The sequence below is a fragment of the Zalophus californianus genome, chromosome 4 (genome assembly GCF_009762305.2).
Source record: "Zalophus californianus isolate mZalCal1 chromosome 4, mZalCal1.pri.v2, whole genome shotgun sequence".
Classification (NCBI taxonomy): Eukaryota; Metazoa; Chordata; class Mammalia; order Carnivora; family Otariidae; genus Zalophus; species Zalophus californianus.
This window is the reverse complement of record NC_045598.1, coordinates 103,457,498-103,473,283: the sequence shown is the minus strand read 5'-3', so window position 1 is coordinate 103,473,283 and position 15,786 is coordinate 103,457,498. Positions and strand designations below refer to the sequence as shown.

Genomic DNA, 15,786 nt, shown 5'->3' with positions numbered 1-15,786 from the left:
ATTGTTTCTCTGGGCACAGTGCAAAGATGCCAGTGGAGAACGGAAATATCTCATGCCTCAGCAATTTTTTAAGGCAAAAAAGAAAAGGCTATTGAACTTGGGAACACTGGACCTGAAGTTCTCTCTTCCTGGTGCGAGAGGGGGGACATTGTACAGGGTCTATCAGTCAGGCATGTGGGCCAGATAGCCAACATGGGAACGGTTTGACTCCCATTCATTAGCTAAGTAGTGACAATAGTACTAAATTCCTTCTTGCTCTCAAACTGCTATATTTATGCTGTTCCCCTTGGGAATCTTGGGGCATGGAAATGGGGACTTTATCCTCGGCCTGCTCCCTCTTCTCTCCTTCCACAGCCTCAGCCTCTTTTAACATTCTTTCATCATTTACTCATTTATTCACTTGTTCAACAAATATTTCTTGAGTATCTGTTATGTGCTAGATACTGTGCTATATAATGAAAATATAGCAGTGCTTAAGAGAAACCGCCGTCCTTGATCTTATGCACTTACAGTCTTCTAGAAAAGATGGTCCACCGAGTGCAGGTATGGGAAGAAAATACAGAACAAAAGAAATGCAACATGAGGAGTAGATCCCAAAGCTCTTTGAAGCCTGGGCTCTGTCTAATTCGTCTTTGACCCTCTTACAACACACACCACACTGCATGGCACATAATAGGTGCACCGTGATTATTTGTTGAATTAATAATGAAAAAGTGAATGAGAAGTCACATAAAAAGCATAAAAAGAACATAGGCTGTGGAGTTCCACAGGCCTGAATTTGATTTCCAGCTCTACCACTTCATGGCTGGTGTGACCTTAGATAAGTTGTATAACCCCTCTAGGTCTCAGTTTCCTCATTTGAAAAATAAGGTTAATAATACCTCTCTCTTGGAAACTTGGTAAGGATTAATGGTTAAGTATTAGTGAGCGTGTAAAGTGTAAGTATGTAAAGTACCTAGCACATAGTGAACAACAAAGAGCTTACATAATTTTTTGGTGTCATCAATAATGACTAATAATAATTAAATGATTAATAGAGAAAAAAGTTACAGAAGTATGAAGGAAGGTATGGCTACACAAGGCTGAGGCCTGCATAGAGATGGGAAGGCTCTGAGCTGTGCCTAGAAGGTCACCCACAGGTGGATAAATGCAGGGGTGGGGCACGAGGCTGTGCGAAGGATGCACGCAATAGCATGATGCTGGGCAAAGTCACGGCGCACCTCTGGGACTCTGCAGAGGAGAGAGTCCAGGAGAAGTGGAGGGATGGACTAGCCCAGAGGGCTCCTTCAGGATTTAATTCTGGCCCAGTGGAGTCTTAAAGGTGGGGTAGTCATGTGCTAAGTGGTGTTCTGGTATCATCGATCTGGGGCAGTGTATAGGGTGCCTAGGAAGGGAGGCAGGGAGAACAGCTAGGAGATTATACAATCATCCAAGTGGCATGGGGCCTAGATTCCGGGGGCAGCAGCAGAATAAAAAGGAAAGTGTAACTGTGCCATACTTGGAGGTGGAAGAATCAGCAGGACCAGCTTTAGAGAAGCTTGTCCAGGATCACAGAATCAGGAAGTAAAAATCAACCCCCACTCCACCACCATAATAATTTTTAAGTGTATTGTTGAGGATACTCATATTGCTGTGCAAGTGATCTCCAGAACTTTCTCATCTTGCAAAACTGAAACTCTGTACCCATGAAACAACTCCTCATTTCCCCCTCACCCAGCCCTAGAAACCACCAGTCTACTTTCTAGTTCTATAAGATAACCCCCCCCTTCCCCACCTTTTTTACAACTTGACCGTGAGTATTCATCTGGAAGGGGCCTGTCCAGTCTTTTTTTTTTTTTTTTTTAAGATTTTATTTATTTATTTGGCAGAGAGATACAGAAAGAGCACAAGTGGGCAGAGTGGCAGGCAGAGGGAGAGGGAGAAGCAGGCTCCCCGCCGAGCAGGGAGCCAGATGCGGGGCTCGATCCCAGGACCCTGGGATTATGACCTGAGCCGAAGGCAGCCGCTTAACCGACTGAGCCACCCAGGCGCCCCGCCTGTCCAGTCTTTTATAGCCTTATTGCATGGGGGTCGGGGATGGGGATTCCACAAGGATGGTGTGAATATTAGGAGGCGATCTCTAGGAGGCATATCAGAAGCTACTTTCTATACCAAGCTTCTTGACTTGCTACTCCACTGTTTATGCCCTAGGTCTGGCCAACTTGTGTGCTGGCTGGGAATACCCTAAGTAAAGGCATAGAGGTGGAAAAGAATGGGAGGTATTCAAGCCACAGCCAGCATGAGACATACCCTAAGTATTCCCTCTCTACCCTCATGGCTACCCGTTCATCCTTGTAAGTGCATTTCAAATGCCACTCTTCCTGAGGAGCCATTCCCCGACCAGATCTAGAGTAGATCGTCCACTTTGGAGTCCTGGGGAATGCCCCCAGGGCATGTCTCTTTATTGGCTGTTATCACATTCTGCTTGGTGGGAGACTAGTTGGTGTAAGTATACTCCACAACTCTCAGTAGACTGAGTTCCTTGAGGGTACAGTTATATTTTGTCAACTTTTAAATCTCTTTTGGCACTAGAACAGTTCCTGAAACACAGTAAGCAACCAAACATTTGCTGAACTGCAAACAATTGTGAGGTCCAAGAGCCCAGGTCTGTGCAGATGGAATGCTGTTATGGGCAGTGGTAAGGGAAAGAAACCCCATGCTTCCCAAATAGCCCCACATGGCTGACTTATAGAAAAACAGCTGCCTTGCTGTGGCTCTATGGATTAGTCAGGCACTGGGAGAGTCTAGAGGGACTGTGGGCTGTTGGGGACCAGAAGCCACTGATATCTGATCTCTCTACAGGAACTTGGGAAGACTAGTCAGGGTGTCTTATTCTGATTATTCCATTTAAAGAAACGCTCTTCCTGACCTCAGTAAAGCCAGTGAGCTCGCAGTTGAAGGGAGAAGGGAACCAGCATTTATTCAACCTATGAATTTTTCTATTATTTAGTACTCAAGAGAATCCTCCATAAGATGGTTACTATATGACCATTTTGAAGTTGTAAATAAAAACAAAACAAAATTCAGGGGTTAAAAGTAACTAGATGGAACTTAGTAAACAGTGAAAACAGTGAGTCAAATGTCAGTGTGACTGCAAAGAATGGGCTCTATTATCATCACTCAATTCTGCCTATATTTATTGAGTCCTTAATATGTACAAATCTCTGTGATAGAGTATTGAAGATTTATAAGGTTTAAGGCACGGATCTTATCTTTCAAGAGGCTATAATCTAGAGTTGAATTTGGGGTGGGTGAGTTGGTTGGTGCAGGATAACAGAATTTTAAAAAAATATTTTATTTATTTATTTGACACAGAGAGAGAGAGAGCGAGAGCACATGGAGGGGGACGGCAGAGCTGCAGGCAGAGGGAGAGGGAGAAACAGGCTCCCCGCTGAGCAGAGAGCCTGCTGTGGGAGCTGGATCCCAGGACACTGGGATCATGACCTGAGCTGAAGGCAGACACCCAACTGACTGAGCCACCCAGGCACCCCAAGGATAGCGGAATTTAATTCAAGAAGTTGTACAGTCCTGTACAGAGGGACACCCACACCTACATTTGTCTGTATATGGGAATACAGTGAAAAACTGATTAATTTCAACTGGGAAGACTGGGACAAGTTTCTTAGAGGAGATGGAGATTACAAAAAAGGTAGGATTCCGGGGCGCCTGGGTGGCTCAGTTGTTAAGCGTCTGCCTTCAGCTCAGGTCATGCTCCCAGGGTCCTGGGATCGAGCCCCGCATCGGGCTCCCTGCTCTGCAGGAAGCCTGCTTCTCCCTCTCCCACCCACCCTACTTGTGTTCCCTCTCACTGTCTCTCTCTCTCTGTCAAAAAAAAAAAAAAAAAGTAGGATTCCGAGTTTAAGGGGGAAATCTTATGTCTCATCCTAGGCTTGGCCATGCCTCACTGTCCAATCCTGGGCACAGTACACACCGTTGACACTTTTAGGTGTGACAAAGATTAGGATGCAGCTATGCTTGGTGATGTCCATGAACTCAGACTTAACTAAACCTAATAAGGAAATGCTGAAGTTGCAACCAAAAGGATAAACCAGAGTAAATTTTTATCTAACATATCAGATTCACAAAAGCTAACGTCCTAAGTGATTAAATGAGAGGCAAGTGCTCTGTGAATAGCAGCACACTGTTTATATGTGAAATACCAAAAGAAGAGTCCAGCAATATCTGGGTCTTTTTGTCTGTGTTGCTCTGCAGTTGTTTTTGTGACTCTGAATACAGGACTTTACATTTATCTTGATTATAGTTCATCTTGTTATCTTGGGGAGATGGGATCCCGGATCCTGACTCTGTCAATCTTCGTATTTTCTATTCTTAGCTTCATTTGTGCTTTACATTGATAAACGTTTTCCTGTGTTTTCATCCAGTTTGTTGTTAAAAATGTTACACAGAACAGGACTGAGGCCAGTGGACAGAGGCAAGCCGTGGTGGTTGTGTAATGTCTGGGTACAGTCACCTCCACAGCACCTGGTAGGGCTTGACAAGGACACGTCTGGTAGGCACGGTGACACACGTTTGTACCATTTGGCTCCTTCCACCCAGAGCTGCCAGGGCAAACAAAAACAATCATGCTCAAATGTTGTATAAAGACTCTGCAATAATTCCAAACTCATTTCTCTTGAGTTTTCTAATTGCTTTCACATTGACTTTCTCATTTGGGCTTCCTAAGAATCTCAAGAGAGAGGGTGTGTAGGTGTTGCTCTGCTGATTTTCAGAGATTGCCTAATGAAATCAAGGCTGTCAAGAGTTAAGTAAATTCTTGAGGCTCATGTGGCAATAAGCAGGAGAACTGGGTCTCAGATCCTCTTCTGACTCCCAGACCTGTGATTTTTTTTTTTTTTTACTTGCCTGATAATAGCTGTTTTCACTGAAGTTAAAACAGTCTGGTTCCCTGTCTTATTGAGATGTAATTGACATATGACATTGTAAGCATTTCAGGTGTACAGCAGAATGACTTGATATATGTATATAATGCAAAATTATGTTAACCTCGCTCACCACACATAGTTACATTTTTAACATGTGTTTACATGGTTACATTTTTTTCTTGTGATGAGAACTTTTAAGATCTTAGCAACTACCCAATATACAATACAGTGCTGTTAGGGTACATTCTATCCATAGAACTTATTTGGAAGTTTGTAACTTTCGACCATCTTCACCCATTTCCCCCACTTCCCACCCCTTACCAATATGTTCTCTTTCTATGAGTTGCGTTTTTAGATTTCTCATCTAAGTAATATCATAGAGTATTTGTCTTCAGCTGACTTATTTCACTTACTGTAATGCCCTCAGGGTTCATCCACTCTGTCCCCAATAGCAGAATTTCCTTTTTATTTATGACTGAATAATAGTCCATTATGTACACACACACACACACACACACACCACATCTTCTTTATCCATTCATTCATCGACGAACACTTAGGTTGTTTCCATGTCTTGGTTATTGCAAATAATGCTGCAGTGAACATAGGGGTGCACATCTCTCTGAGACAGTGATTTTTGTTTCCTTCAGATATATACCCAGAAGTGGTATTGCTGGATCCTATAGTCCCATTTTTAAGTTTTTGAGGGACAGTTTTCTTTCCTTGTCGTCCCTTCCTGCACTTGTGAGGACTGGCTAGCTGCATATTTCCCCACTAGACTCTATGCTCCATGAGCTATTATTCACAGCTGCATCCTTTGTTCTTGTATGGTAGCTAGCACAGTGTATGTGCTCAATGAATGTGTGTTGAATAAATAAAGCTATAATGTAATTGTTAATAATAACAATCCTTATTTTATTTAGTAGAACTAGGGCTTAAAATTGCTCCCTTCCAATAAGCACTGAATAAATACAGCAACATGGCTATACACTGTTCTCTTAATAAAGAACTCAAGACTCTCTAAGTACACTTTGTTTATCCTCACACACACCTTGACAATAGGTATGGGCTAGTGGTGTTATCATCATATTACCCACAAGGATCGAGAGATTCTTTATCTCACCCAAGACTGCACAGACATTCTCAGGAACAGCTGTTAATAGATTTTATGTGTCTTTATATTCAGTCCATTGCTGAGGCTGCTAAATCCTACTAAAGCTATCAGGCACCAGAGCCTTATGCTGCTTTTCAAGGGTCTGCAATGCTCCCAAGTTAACTCACGGAAATGGCTGCAGGATTGTGTAAAAACAGCTGGTTACCTCCCAGCAGAATTGGCTGTAACCAGTTTAGTCACTTGCTGAGAGAAAGCAGGAAATCTCATGTAAAAATCAGCAACATTCCCCATAATATAATAGCAAGTAAATTTATTTCTGAAGAGACCCAGATGCCTTGTTGGTTTAGGAAGAGTCAGGGACAGATAGAGATCTGTAGTCTGAAGAATGGAAGAGATTTTAGAGCCAGACCTGGATCTTTGATTTGGTGATTATGTTACAGATGGGGCAAATCTTTTGAGAATTGTGAGAATGATTTGTCAGTGAAGTTAAACAGAAATGTGGACAGAAAATCTTGAGCCACACTCAGTCAGCTGCTGCTATGCTGACAATAGCAGCTCCTTTCCACAGCCCAAGATCAGCTATGCGCTCTCACTCTCCATTCCCACCATTTGGGGAGGGCCCACAAAGCAGAGATGGAGGACAGCCTGCCCAGGCAGACCACAGCCTACTACAAAGTTCCAAAAATGCTACAAGTACTGTAGAAGCGACTATTTTCCCTTAGCCATTTGAGAGTAGATTGCCAATCTGATTCTTTATTAGCCCAGAACTCTGGTATTTCCTACAAATCGAGACATTCTTCTATATACCAACAATACAATCAACAAAATCAGAAAATTAACCTCAAAGCATTACTGCCATCAGACCTCATTCAAAGTTTAAGTGTGGCAACCCTACTTTTTACAGCTAAAGGATCCAATGCAAAACCACATGTTGCGTGCGTCAAGCCTCTTTGGTTCACGTCAGTGTGGGACAATTCTTTCATCTTTCTTTGACTGTCTTGTCCTTGCCACATTGGAAGATTAGAGGCCAGTTATTTTGTAGACTGTCTCTTCATTTAGGCTCATCTCCTATTTCCTTGGATTAGATTCAGGTTATGAATTCTTTGGAAGGAACAATACCGAAACGATGCTGTGTTATTCTCAGTGCATCATACCAGGTGGTGCAAATTTCAATTTTTCCCATTACTGATTGATGTTAACTTTGCTTTATTAAGATGATGTCCCTCAGGGGGCACCTGGGTGGCTCAGTCGTTAAGCGTCTGCCTTCCACTCAGGTCATGATCCCAGGGTCCTGGGATCGAGCCCCGCATCGGGCTCCCTGCTCTGCGGGAAGCCTGGGGCTCCCTCTCCCACTCCCCCTGCTTGTGTTCCCTCTCTCTGTCAAATAAATAAATCTTTAAAAAAAAAAGATGATGTCCCTCAGGCTTCTCCAGTTTCAAGTTACTTCTTTTCTCTTTGTTAATTAATAAATATTATGTGTGGAAAAATATGAAACTATGTAACTATCCTCGTCCTCAACAAACTTCTAATTTACTCATTTATTATTTTGTTTCTGTAAAGATTCATTGTTTCTTTCCTATTTTATTCAATGAATTACAGGCTTTTACTATCATTTATTGTGATACTCAAATTGTTCCCAATTTGCCCAGTGGAAGTCTCTTCAAGCCGGCATTTTGTGTATCCCTATCATTCTTTGAGTACTTCCTTGCCTCTGGCAAAAAAATAATTTATAGGCTCATCTTATACTTTCTCTGCCCCAGACGTGAACTCAGACAGTTCTCTAAGAAGCCCTACTGCTTTTAAGTGGAGAATCGTGTTTAGAAGCCAGGAGATGGGCAATAGGTGTGCTTATGGCTAATAAGAAAGACTCCCAAGACTCATTGGACAGAGCAAGGGAATATATGTATGTATACATATACACACTTACATCTATATTTCCATATCTAACTATATATATTGCAAACTGCTAGCTCCAAATTCAACATCACAGAGTTCATTCAGATTTTCTGCTTTTCCATAATTGTAATTCCATTTTCTGATGGTGAGAAACCTGACTCCCACTATTGATAGCATATTTAATTACTTGATTAATACCCCTGAATAATACTCCAGTGTGAAACTGACTTACCATCTTTAAGGCCATCCCCTCACCAGCAAAGATGCTCTCCTCTCTCTACTTTAGCTCCAGCTCTCCATGTCAGGCTTAGAAGAGGACCCCGAGCTCCTGGCAGGAAGGAGACTGATAAAACTACTTTGCTACAACACAGGCTACCTTTTGTGGAAGAGGAAGGATGGCTCAGAGGGCAGAACACAGAGTCCAGAGGGTGGAGAGCCATGGAGAATATATCCCCATGCCTTTAAACCTAATCAAGAAGATCTAACATTTGTCCGCTGAATGTCAGAACTGTGAAGGACCAGGGACTCTTTCTTACCTCCCATCTTCCCAATTTTTGAACCAGAATATTGATAGCTATCATCATAAGGCTGTCACATCGTTGTATTTTGGGCATGTTGGGGGCAGATAACTTGTTTCTTTAGTTTCACAGGTCTTTCAATGGAGAGGAATTGCATCCCAAGAGCTGTACTTAACAGATTATACCCAGGATCCTCATCAGCACTGGTTTAGATGATGAGATTTTGGACTTTGAGTTAGTTGATGAGATGATGAGATTTAGATTTAGATGATAAGATTTTGCTGATGATGCACCGGGATAAGGATCGTGGGATGGTGTATTAGTCCCTTAGGGGTGCCATAATAAAGTAACACAGAATGGGTGGCCGAAACAACAGAGATTTTCTCACACTTCAGGAGGCTAGACATCTAAGATCATGGTTGAGCAGTGTTGGTTTCTTCTGAGGGCCTCTCTCATTGGCTTATGAATGGCTGTGTTCTCTCTGTGTCTTCACATGGTCTTCCCTCTCCACCTGTCTGTGCCCAAGTTTCCTCTTCTTTGAGAACACCAGTCATATTGGATTAGAACCCACCCTAATGACCTCATTTTAATTTAATCACCTCTTTAAAGACCTGTCTCCAAGTATAGTCACATTCTTAGGTACAGGGGGGTTAAGACTTCAACATATAAATTAGGGAGGGATGTAGTTCAGCCTATAGCAGATGGGGGTGAATGTATTTTGCATGCCAAAAGGACAAGAATCATTGGGGGCCAGAGGGCCAACTGTGGTAGACAGAATTCTTGGATGGTTCCCAAGATTCCTGGCATCTTGTATACATACCCTGTATAATCCCCTCTCCTTGAGTGTAAGTGGGACCTGTTATATGATGAGGTGGTCTCTCCTGTGACTACCTTACATTTTATAAGATTCCATCTTAGCCAACTGGAGATGGAGGGAGGGAGGGAGAGAGACAGAGGGAGAGAGAGAGAGAGCTTCTCCTTTTGGTCTTGAAGAAGTAAGTGGCCAGCTTGTGAAAAGGCCACGTGGCAGTTATTTGGGGGACCTCTAGGAGCTTAGAGAAGCCCTCACTGACATCCAGCAAGAAAGCAGGAACCTTAGTCCTATAACCACAAGGAACTAAACTCTACCAACAAGCAGATAAGCTAGGAAAAGAACCCAGAGCTCTAGAACAAAATGGACCTGGTGGATACTTTGATTGTAGCCGTGTGAGACCCTGAGCGGAGAACTCAGCTAACCCACGCCTGAACTCCTGACCCACAGGAACTGGGTGATAATAAATGTTTGTTGTTGTAAGCTATGTTTGTGGTAATTTGTTATACAGCAATTGGAAACTAATATACCATCCAAAGTTTCTAGCCCTTGTCTACTCTAGGCTGCCATTCTCTGAACTTGCAACACGCCCCAAGATCTAACCAACTTCGGACTTCCTACCAACCAACCAACAGTTTTTGCAATAAGTATTGGGATCCATTAAACTCACTTTTGCTTCATTGGTATCTTCAGGGATGGATTTCATGCAAGGAGCCAGAAGCTGGTGCCAGTTTTTTACCCTGTCTCCATGATCCCCAGATTTGCATTTGAAGAAGATCATTTTTGTTTGGTGGTGGTGATTGGTGGTGAATGAATTGGCAAGACCAGCTAAAGAAAGACCAGTTAGGAGGCTGCTGTTGAAGTCCAGGTGAGAGGTGATTGTGACTTGACTAGGTGACAGCAAGGAATTTGGAGAGAAGTGGATGGATTTGAGGAAAGGCAATAGAGGTCACTCTCAACCTCAGTTCTTGGAGATAACCGGTATTAATATGAACTATGTTAATATTGTGGTGTATTTTATTTCTATCTTCCTTTTCTATATATGTGTATATGTAATAATATATTTTTACAGTGTTGGGATGACATTATGTTTATAATTTTATATATTGGTCATTGTCCTTATCTTGTTCTGACCCCTCATCTGAAGAATTAAATCGTATTTAAAATGTCATTTTTAATAAGTGATTGCCTTTTTCATGGTCCCTGGAACCACAGTAAGACATATTAATGGAAAATTCCCAAAAGAATTTAGGGGGAAATAAATGGAGTGAATGATGCTAAGGGGTAGGGGGAGTACTCACCTGTAGATGCCACTGATGGAGAGAAGGAGGAGCAGATACCCTCTACGTTGAGCCTACAGCTGGGAGGGGTGGCCTGGGGAGCCAACAGCTGACAACACTACACCGCAATGCCCTGCCCTGGCCAGTGCTCACTGTTCCCAGCTATCCCGCATGGGTTATAACTTTTAGCATCTCGTACCAGTCAACAACTTTGTCATATTGTAACTACTTACTAAGTGCTTAAAGTGATCTGGAGTGGATAAGGGTACATTTTCAAATGGCCTTTTTAGAAGAGAACAAGAACAGTTGGGTATTAGGAGAGCAGCTGGCTGTGAAGTTTTTTTTTAAATGAGTCCATTGAACAGCACATCAGCCATCCCTTGAGAGCCTACGTGCTCCACTCAGGCCTCGTAAACTTGCCTGCGACCCTCTTTTCAGAACTTGCTGTCTGCTTCCCAGGAGTCCTCTCATAGATTACACACAAATACACACACAACCCGCCCCGTCAACACCCCTCTGCCCTCCTTCTGTCCCTCTCCCGTAAGTGCAGGGCCAGTAGAGAAGGGGTCAAGTTAGTGGGGACCTATCTTTGGTTCTCCTGTAACCATTCTCTCCTCCCACCTTGCATTCCCCAAACCATATCTCTACTCTTCACCTCCCGCTATGGGGGACAAAGCAGGGTCTCTTTCCCACACACACTTGGAAAGTTGTCAAATAATTTAAGCCAGGGTGTTCGCTGATAACAAAGGTGCTGTAGCTGATAAGGAAAGTGTTGGCTGATAGGCTTAACATCCCAGAAATAATTTGCATTTTCATGGGGGCCTTCTGAAGAGACAGAAGGGGTCTTTGGGGAACTGAAGTTTGGGGCAGTTCCCTGGCATAGTCTTAGATCTTGCTAGTCTTTGTGGAAGTGTCCCCACTCATCTGCAGCATCCCTTTTGGATAAATGCCCACCTGCTTCTAGATGGGGGGGGGGGGTCAGAGCTCTGCAGGCCCAACCACCTGGACACCTGAGCCGCCCTTGTGTCCTGCTTTCCTCTGGTCTCCCTCGCAGCTGAGGGAAGAATGGCGAGGTAGGAGGTGGGCAATGCTTGTTTCACCCAAAACTGGGAGACGCAGTGCTGGAAGATTATTTCCTTTCTTACCTGCATAGTTACATGAGAAACAAATTTCTATAAAGATTTGAAATGAGCTACCTAAACAAGTTGGACTATCAAACTCCACTTTCTAGTGCGCTGTTGAGTATCAGTTTCCCAACTGGCAAACAATGACATACAGTTTAGTACCATAAAATAAAAATTGATCTTGTACTTTTCTGTGTTTTGTTGGTATTGGTTCTAAATATCCTTTCATTGGAAGAGCTTACTTTTATTCTGAGATTCTTTCCTATCTTTTAAAACAGCCGTCTTTCCTGTGTTTGGTATTTTTACTGTTTGGTATTATTATTTCCAAACCTTTTTCTTATGTTTTATATTCTTATTAATTATTATTATTATTATTATTTCTATGTTTGGACTTACTATTACCTATATACGGTATTACTATTTCTCATGTTTATTTTTTTTTATAATAATACATCTTTTAAACATCTTTTTGGTATTAAAACATCCTTGGTATTAAAACATGATAAATGACAATGACAGGAGGCAGAACTTGACTTTGTTCATTGCTGGACACCCAGCCCCTAAGACAGCGCCTGGGACATGGTAGACATCAATGAATATGTATTGAATAAATGCATACATGAATGATATATCTTAGAAATGATATTCTTATCTGTCACATGAATTGGCAACTCTGTATCAATTCCTAAATTTTAAAGTTACTCATTCATGACATTCATGGGTTTAGAACACAGAACTGGGAGTCAGATCAATTCCGATTTACCTTAATCTTGGGCAAGTTATTCAGTCTCTACAGGCCTCAGTTTCCATACCTGTGAAAAGGGATTAATACCAGTAGTTATTTCACGGAGCCATTTGAGGATTGCAGGAGGTGGCATGCAGGTGCTGGGTGGGGTGGGTAACCTTGGTCCGGGATTATTAGACTCCATCCGGGGGTTGGACGGGGTGCTCATCTTCCTGGGCAGTGAGGTGTGACTGCCATTCCTGTTTATGCTGCCCAGTCCTTTGGATGCAGTTTATACAACCCCCACCACCAATAATTCTGCTTCTAACATCCGAAGACCATAGCAACGTCGGGATGGTAGAGCAATCTGACACCAGGCTGAGGTGTTGATAGCTAGACTAAAAGGAGCATGCTCTTCAGTGAGTTATGATTTTGTTTCTTAAAAATTTAAAATTTACTTTTTCAACGGGACAAATGTTATTATTAGAAAAACTAAGCACTTAATATTAGCAATCGGTTACATACCTAATTATGTTTTTTTCCCTCACTCAAAATAAGTATTACTATTTTATAGTTACGAAAACAGAGATTAAACAGCTTGATCATGGGGGCGCCTGGGTGGCTCAGTGGTTAAGTGTCTGTCTTCGGCTCAGGTCATGATCCCAGGGTCCTGGGATTGAGCCCCACATCAGGCTCCTTGCTCAGCGGGAAGCCTGCTTCTCCCTCTCCCACTCCCCCTGCTTGTGTTCCTGCTCTGGCTGTGTCTCTCTCTCTGTCAAATAAATAAATAAAATCTTAAAAAAAACCAAAAAACAAACAGCTTGATCATGGTCTCTAGTTAGTAGGTAGAAGAGTTAAGGTTGGACCCTAGATCTGATTCCCAAAACCATGCTTTACCTACAGTGTGCTGCTGCATGGTGGGGAAAATACATCTATTTGTCTATTTTCATGGAAATTTTGGAGACTCTCTTTATTACCTCTCTAGATAAGATGAAGTTAAAAAATTCAGCCTGTGAACTAAATCCTTTTCCATTCTCAGTGCTAGAGATCAGGCTCTGCCACTTATTAGCTGTGTGACTTTGAATAAATTACCTACCCTCTCTGAACTTCAGCTTCCCTCCTGTAAAATGGAAATAGCAACTCCTGCCTCTCTGTCTAGGTTGATGGATGTAAAGGTACCTTGTCAAGTGTTATATACACCTGAGGTATTGTTATTAGTGGGTCTCCGTGATTTCCTAGCTAGCTTCCTCTCTTTTACGGATCAGTTTCATTGATTAAAGAGTTCTTTGCAAAGCTCTTCCTTATTTATATCTTTTTAATTACCTGGTTTCCACTTTAATCGTCCACTTCCTTCAACTTTCCCTTTCTTTCCCTCACCTTGGGCCATCTTTCACTTAGATTCTGCTGATTAGTCAGGCAACAGAAGTTTTTCAAGTGCCTGGTATTTTGGTCCATTTCATACTCTTTCCTTTGTGCCTCCTCCCACCCCCACTCCCCCCACTGTGGGCTTTGAGTCAATTGTGCTTAAACAGTCTCCAGGCTTCTAGTGAATTGCTGCATTTAAAAATTCTGCCTTCCAGTATTTTCCTTCTTGAATACTCCATATTTTGTTATAATCCTTTTTTTTTCCAGGCAGGAAAAAAGCTGATTGCACCACACGAATGGAGGGAATGGTGGCTCATGACCTGGGAAGGTGGTGTGCTGGGACAGGTGGTGTCAATAGTGTTAGAAATGTCTCGGCATTGGGTGAGCCTTAGCTCTGCTTCTAAATGGGTTTCAGGGTTCCAAGTCTGCATTTGCAATCAAAAACATGGAAACATGCTCTCCTCAAAATGATCATCCTTATTCTAAGTGTTAAAGTGAAATAAGTCAAGCGGAGAAAGTCAATTATCATGTGGTTTCACTTAGTTGTGGAACAGAAGGAATACCATGGAGAACACTAGGAGAAGGAAGGGAAAAACGAAGGGGAGGGAAATCAGAGGGAGAGACGAACCGTGAGAGACTGTGGACTCTGAGAAACAAACTGAGGGTTTTCGAGGGGAGGTGGGTGGGGGGAGGGGTTAGCCCGGTGATGGGTATTAAGGAGGGCACGTACTGCCTGGAGCACTGGGTGTTATATGAAAAAATGAATCATGGAACACTACATCAAAAACTAATGATGTATTGTATGGTGACTAACATAACATAATAAAATTAACTTAAATTAAAAAAAAAAAAAGAAGTTCTTGAACGACCCTTCCCTGTTCTTCAGGGAGTGACTCTGTGCCAGGTTCTATGTTAGGTGCTATGGGGATGTCAAGAAGAATGATACACAGTCTCCATGGCCAGTAGGGCTACTGGGGACAGCAGACTCACAGACAACATGAAAATAAAATTAATTCCTCCCTTTCCTCCTCAAACAAATAAAAAGTCAATCTCAGAACAACACTTCAAGGGGTTCACATGTAACCGACGGTATCTTCTGAGAACAATCTTATGTTAAGGACCACCTCCCGAGTGAGCCTGACATCCTGGAGCCCGGATCACAGCCGTAAGTTCACCCCAGAGAGACCCTTTGCATGCATGGGCCTCACAAGTGCTTGCTTCAGTTGTGGTCAGCTCGGGGACTGCACCCATCTCCCACTCCTGCACCCTGTCCCCAGGGCACCTAGGGAGTCAAGCCAGATAGGGAAAGCAGTTACTCCATCAATCCCTACAGGGGGAAGGGAAGAAGACTTTTCCCATTTGATTCCTCCTCAGCTCTGGCCAAGGGCTGCCCTTTCTGTATTATCCCTACCAGCCAGCACCTGGGTTGGCCCTGGCCTGGGCTGGAAGCTTCTCTCTACAGAGGCTGTGTGGTGTAAAGGACACATCTTCCATTTCCTGAGAAGGTCAGGGCCACTGTCTTAGTTTGCTAGGGCAGCCATAACAAAGTATCACAGACTGGGTGGCTTAAACAACAAAAGTTTATTCTCTCACAGTTTTGGAGGCTGGAAGTCCAAGATCAAGGTATTGGCAGAATTCGTTCCTTCCGAGGGTGTGAGGAAGAATCTGTTCCATTCCTCTCTCCTAGCCTCTGGTGGTCTTCTGGCAACATTTGGCGTTCCTTGGCTTGTTGACATATTACCCCAATGTCTGCCTTCATCTTCACATGGCATTTACTCTGTGTCTGTCTCTGTGTCCAGATTTCCCCTCTTTATAAGGAGGACACAGTCATATTGGACTAGGGCCCATCCTGCTGACCTCATCATAACTTGATCATCTACAAAGATTCTATTTCCAAATAAGGTCACATTCACAGGTCTGAGGGTTAGGATTTCAACATCTTTTGGGGGAGGCAAAATTCAACCGCTAAGAGCTACCTCCCTCAGATCACTCAGCTTCTCCTCAAGAGTCCTCTGTATTTCCACCTTCTTGC

At 42.9% G+C, this 15,786-nt stretch overlaps 1 long non-coding RNA gene across 1 annotated transcript; it reads right to left on the bottom strand.

Annotated features, from left to right (window-relative positions):
• Window positions 1-3,837: 3,837 nt before the first annotated feature.
• LOC113909440 lies at window positions 3,838-15,524 on the bottom strand. The gene is made up of 3 exons (XR_003515737.2): window positions 15,348-15,524; window positions 12,429-12,477; window positions 3,838-4,598 (listed from the first exon to the last, which is right to left on the bottom strand). It is a non-coding gene; the product is annotated as an uncharacterized LOC113909440 (long non-coding RNA).
• Window positions 15,525-15,786: the final 262 nt, after the last annotated feature.